Raw genomic sequence first — 6,000 nt, forward strand, 5'->3', positions numbered from 1 at the left:
TGTCAATAAAATACAGCAGTTGATAGGGTGACCAAGCAACACGAATAAGAAAAAAAAATATTTTTAAGGAAACAGATTGTGTTTCCTGAAATCTCCCAGGACAGTACACAGAGAGCCAGCTGAGCATCTTGGGACCCGATTCTAGTCTTGTTCTCTCTCTAGTGCACAGAGGGCTCTCTCAATTAACCCCAGGGGATGTTGGGCTGGTGGTGAGGGTCGGAGAAAGGTGACATTCACACTTCTGGGAATTTCTATCTTCAAACTTGCGAGAATGAAGCAGATAGAATGGTCCTGTAAAAACAAAATTCCGATCCCTTCTCTCGTAATTCAACCCTTTGCAAACCGTCAACTCCCCATCCCATCGCCTGCCCTCCTCCCGAGCCACACTGACAGTGCTGCTTCTCCCACTCCAGCCGTGACCCCCTCCAAGTCCTTTGCACCAGCTGTCCCACTGGCCTGAGATGCCTCAGCCCTAGAGGAATGCCTGCCTCACTCCATTCTCTCAGCTTCTCCAGATCTTTGCTCAGCCTTTACAGTGTTACCTTCCCTGACCATCTCACTCACTCACTTACTCATTCATTCATTCATACATTCATAATTAGTGGATATTATTATACAGAATAGTGGGTTTGTCTCTGTAATATTTCTCATAAATTGTCTCTGTAATATTTTGTCAGACTTGACATTTCATCTGTTTTTGTTGTTGCAGTTATTTATTTATTTAGACAAGGTCTCACTGCATAGTTCAGGCTGGCCTTGAACTCAGTATGTAGCCCAGGCTGGCCTCCAACTCTTGGTGATCCTCCCACCTCAGCCTCAGTACTGGGATTACAGGCATGTACCACCACGCCCAGCAATTGTTTTTATTTTTTAATGCTAGAGATTGAACTCAGGGCTCTTAAATTGCCCAGATTAGGCTTGAATTTGTGATCCTCCTGACTTAGCCACCCAGAGTGCTGAGATTTCAGGCCTGTGCCACCACACTTGGCTAGACACTTTGCCTGTTCATGTGCTTATTGTCTATCTGTCCCATCAGAATGGAAACTCCAGCAGGGCCGAGAGTCTTAGCCGTTTGCTTGGCATGTAGAATGCTAGATTGATGCCTGGTGTCTTGGTAGCAGCTCAGCAAAGATCTGTCGAATGAATGAAGAGCAAGAAGTATATTCCTGGGTATGCAGAGAGGGTGGAGGAGAGCAGACTACCACCACCGGTCATGTTTGGGGTGCCCAGATGTATTGAAGAGCTCAGCAGGGAGTAGCTGGGGTCTGGGCAGCTTGTCACTGTGATGCTGAGGTCCCTATATAATGTCCCTATATACTATCATGTCTTCACAGGCTTATCTTCAGGGTCAAGTTTGAAGTCTTCATCTGGGCCTTGTTGACCCTTCTGGTATCATCTCGCTCTACTTCCTCCATGAGCTGTGAACAGTATCCATGCTCCCTTTCTCCTCTAGTTGTGTAATATTTTTGCTGCACAGAACCTCCCCAGAGGTAAGAACTATACTTCTCAGCTTTCATTGCAACTTGCATGGGCCATGGGGGATGGAACAGAAGGAGAAGTGACCTAGGGCAATTCTGAGGACCCTCCCTCAAAAGAAAATGGGAATCCTTGGTCTTTCCTCTTTTGTCTCTTCCACCATTCATTGTGTGTACAGAAATTTGGACCATAAGGATCCCACACTATGGATGGCAGAGTAGTCAGCTGGAAGGTTCTGAGGCTTTTTGTAGCAGTCTCTGTCCTATACAGCTAAACACCCCACCCTCAGGCCTTTAAGTGAGATGAGAAAGAACATCCATGTTGTGTAAGTCACAGTTAAAGCTTTCTGTCTTTTAGACACACCTAAGCTTAACTCCTTCAGCCTCTTTCATGGTGTAACAGAACGCCCCCCGCAACACACACACACACACACACACACACACACACACACACACATATACCAGTATACTTTGGTTTCTTAGTTGCCCAGGTAGTAGTTTCTGTTCCAGTCCTGGCTGCTTCTGGTCTCTTAGAAACAACTGGGATGCATAGCATCACATTATATAAATCTGTACTTCCTACTTGCTTATACTATAAAAGCCCTAGACAACCAGAGATCAGGGCCTGATATTCTGGGAATGATTCTGATCAGTTCCTGTCAATGTAAGTAAATCTGCCTCCAAATCCTGGGTGTCATTTCTGTTTGCCATTGCAGTGGAAGCAGTTATACATCTCCGCTGACCCATAGAAAGCCCTTACTGATTAACTGAGCAGCCCCAATGTTGCTTGATCAGTTGAGCCGTTTGTCCTTTCCTTAGTTCCTTACTGAATGTGTATTCACTGCAAGGCACTGTGTCACATGCTGGCAATCTAGTGTTAGGTGGAATCAATACAGGCCTGCCCTTATGGAACAAATAAGGGAGACAAATAGCAATCAAATAATCTTGCTCATAACAGTCCAAGAGCACAAAAGAGAAGGCACAAAAGTACTTCATATCTAGGAATTCATTTTATTCTCCAATCCAATCAGAGAGTAGTGCTTTTATGTGTCTGTTCTGTAGATGAAGACACAGACATGCATGGGTCCATAGTTCCTGAGTACTGGTCTCACCCTAGAGCATCTCCCCCAACTCTTTTTGTGGGCATCCATTTTCTCCATCCTACAGGAGACGTTTGTGGGGAAGAGGAGGGATTTCATTCAGCTCTTGAGAGCTGTGCTGTCCAATAAGGTAGCCACTAGCAGCAGGTGGCCTTTGAATTTAAATTTAAATGAATTAAAATGCAATTAAATATAAAATTCAGTTTCTCTTTCACTTAACCAGCCTCATTTCCACATGTGGCTGCTGGCCACTGTAAGGAGCAGGGCAGGTAGAGGATGACAGTATCCATCATCGCAGAAGGGCCTCTGGGCCATGCTGCTTTACACATATGTAGTGTGATGAAAATGTGACAAATGGTTAAAGTTTCTTACAGTAAAAGACACATTGCTATCAGTCTCTCTCAGGATATCCTATCATTCTTGCCATTTTATGAAGCATTTCTAGAGGTCTTTTTTCTTGAGGGTTTTTAGTTATGCTGTCGTGGCTACCTCTATGTCCGGCATTGATTTGAAATGTTTACCTTTTATGGTCATTTTGACTTTGGGGAAAAGCCAGAAGTTGCACAGTGCTAAATATGGTAAACAGGGTAGACGAAGATACACTGTAATATTTTTACAAGCCTGCTTCTCTGTTGGATGGCACTCAGTGACAAAGACACTCACAAGAGAAGACTTCCAGAAATGCTTCAGAAAGTGGCCAGAAAGATGGGATCAGTGTGTTGTTGGAAGTGAGGGAGAGTATTTTGAGGAGGATTGATGGCAAATGTTTTTACTGTAATAAATTTTTAAAAACGTAAACATTGATCCTGTACATTGATCACCTGCTGTACTGTGTTTGTTGGGGGCTTTTACTGAAAAGTCACTTACAGTTTTCCTCCACCAAAGATAGCCACAAAACATTCTCAATCCCCACTGCTTAAACAATGGGAATGGCCCATGGGTCGAAGAAGCGCACAAGATCTGCACAGATGACCTCTATCCATAGAGCCCTCAGAACAGCCCACATGTATATTGTGTTCTCTTTCACATATCTGCCAAGTCCCCGCTTCCTTTAACGGGTGGGTGCACTGGGAGGTCTATTAATTTCCTACAGCAGAGTGCCATATATTTGGTGGCTTCAAACAAGAGAATTTGTGTTAGGTGATAGGGAACCCATGTCTAGTACATGAGATCCTTAGATTCCTCAACTTTAAAACAAAACAAAACAAAACAAGACAAGACAAAACACAACACAACACAACACAACACAACACAAGAGAAATGTAGGGCTGGGATATAGCTCCGTGGCATAAGCCTTTGCCTGGCAAGTGCAAGGTCCTGAATTTGATTCCTGGTAGAAAAAAAAGAGAAATGTATGCAGCTCTGGAGACTAGAAGTTCCAAATCCAGGTGTTGAAAGGCTGTACTCCCTCCACAGACTCTAGAGGAGAATCTTTTCTTGGTCCTTCCAGTTTCTGCTACTCCCAGGCACTCCTTGGTTTGGGGCAGCACTGCTCCATCTGCTTCCCTCTTCATAGGTCTCTGTGTCTTTCTCTGTGCGTTTCTTTGTCTTCTTGCAAAGACCCTTGTTTCCAGGTGAGGTTGCATTCTGAGGCTTTGTGGACATACGTTTTCCATCTACTACATGAAGTATGACAGTCTAAAATGGCCACAAATTCTTTCTCATCCTCTCCTTAAATCTGTGAGGACCTACGACGGCTGTGAACCCCAAAGAACGGTGGAGGTGCCTGTGTTGCCTCCAGATTAGGTCGTACAAGTCATGGAGCTTCTTCCTGTTCTCTTGGGATGCTCGCTGTGGGGGAGGCCAGCATTTATATCAGAAGCCTGTCAATCCAAGACTAGCATGGTGGAGGGACCCATGCAGGCCCTTGGTGAGCAATCCTGGTAGATTCAATTCTGCAGCCACTCTACCAGGTATGAAAAAAATGTGTGCTGAAATTATTAGTGTACGAGAGCTGATGCTACAAAGTACCATAAACTGGGTGACTAAAACAACAGGAATTTATCCTCTCAAGATCTGGAGACCCAAAGTCCAAAGTCAAGGTGTCACCATGCTCCACCTGAAAGCATTAGGGAAGAATCTCTTTGTCTTGATGTTCTCGGGCCGCCTTAACAAGTACCATCGACTGAGTGTTTGAACAGTGGAAAATTTCTCACTGTTCTAGAGGCTGGGAGTCCAAGATCAAGGTGACAGCAGGGTGGGGCCTGGGGAGGGCTCACCCCCTGAGTTGCAGGTGGCCATCTTGCTGTGTGCTAATCTGGCTTCTTCATACATTTGCAGAGAGCAAGATGAAGTAAGGTGTGTGGTGTCTCTTACAGAGACCCTTATCTTATTGGCTTAGTGCTCCATCCTTATGATCTCATTCAATCTTAGTTACTTCCTTAGGGTCCCATCTCCAAATACACTCTCACTGGTTTAGAACAACAGTGGAATTTGGGGAAGGGGGAGACATGGTCATTCTGTCCAGAACGACTTCCTTGCCTCTCTCCTGGCTTCTTGTAGCTTCCAGCAACACTTGGCTGATGGACACAGTACTCCTGTCTCTGCCTCCTCCTTCACATGACCATCTTTCTTGTGCTTTGGTATCTCTGTTCAGGTTTCCCTCTTCTAAGGACAGCAGGCATTACCTTGGGACCCACCAATCCCAGTGAGCTTGTCTCAACTAACACATGACATTAAGGACCCCATTTCCAAATAGGATTACAATCCCAGCTGCAGAATTAGAAAACATCTTCATGCAATTTGACCCATAGTAGACACCAGTTTGGAATGTGGGATCTGGCCACACCTCTTCAGCCCCAGCTGTGAGTTACCCCAGCTGCTGGAGTCTTCCCAGCTGGGGCTCCCAGACATGCAGAGCACAGAGGAGCCAGCCCTGCTGTGCTTTGGTCAAATCCCGGCTGCATGGTCTGAATGCTTGTATGTCCCTCACATTCCTATGTTGAAGGCTAATCTCCAGCATGAAAGTGCTTGGAGTTAAGGCTTTTGGACGTGGACCCTTTATGAATGGGATCAGTGCCTCTTATAAAAGAGGCCTCAGAGAGCTCCCTTAGCCTTCTGCCATCTGGGAGCAAAGATCACTGTCTGTGAACCAGGAAGAGGGACCTCACCAGCTACAGAATCTGCTGGCCCCTTGTTCTTGGCTGTCTCAGCTTCTAGAACTAGAAGGATGCATTTCTGTTGTTTATCAGCCACTCAGTTGATGGCACTCAATTATAGCAGCCACAGTGGACTGAGACCCTGGCTTACAGAATCTGTGAACACAAGAGAGGAGTTGTGGCTGATGACACTAAGTTTTGGGGTGGTCTGCAATACAGCAATACATTAGGGGGATATGGGGAAAGAAAGCCTGAGTTATTCTGCAGGGCTGTGGAGGGTGGTTGTTGTAGGCAGCACTCAGAAATGTGACGTCCCTTGCTCAGTGT

This window comes from Chinchilla lanigera, unplaced genomic scaffold (genome assembly GCF_000276665.1).
Source record: "Chinchilla lanigera isolate Chin_1 unplaced genomic scaffold, ChiLan1.0 scaffold00041, whole genome shotgun sequence".
In the NCBI taxonomy this organism is placed as follows: domain Eukaryota; kingdom Metazoa; phylum Chordata; class Mammalia; order Rodentia; family Chinchillidae; genus Chinchilla; species Chinchilla lanigera.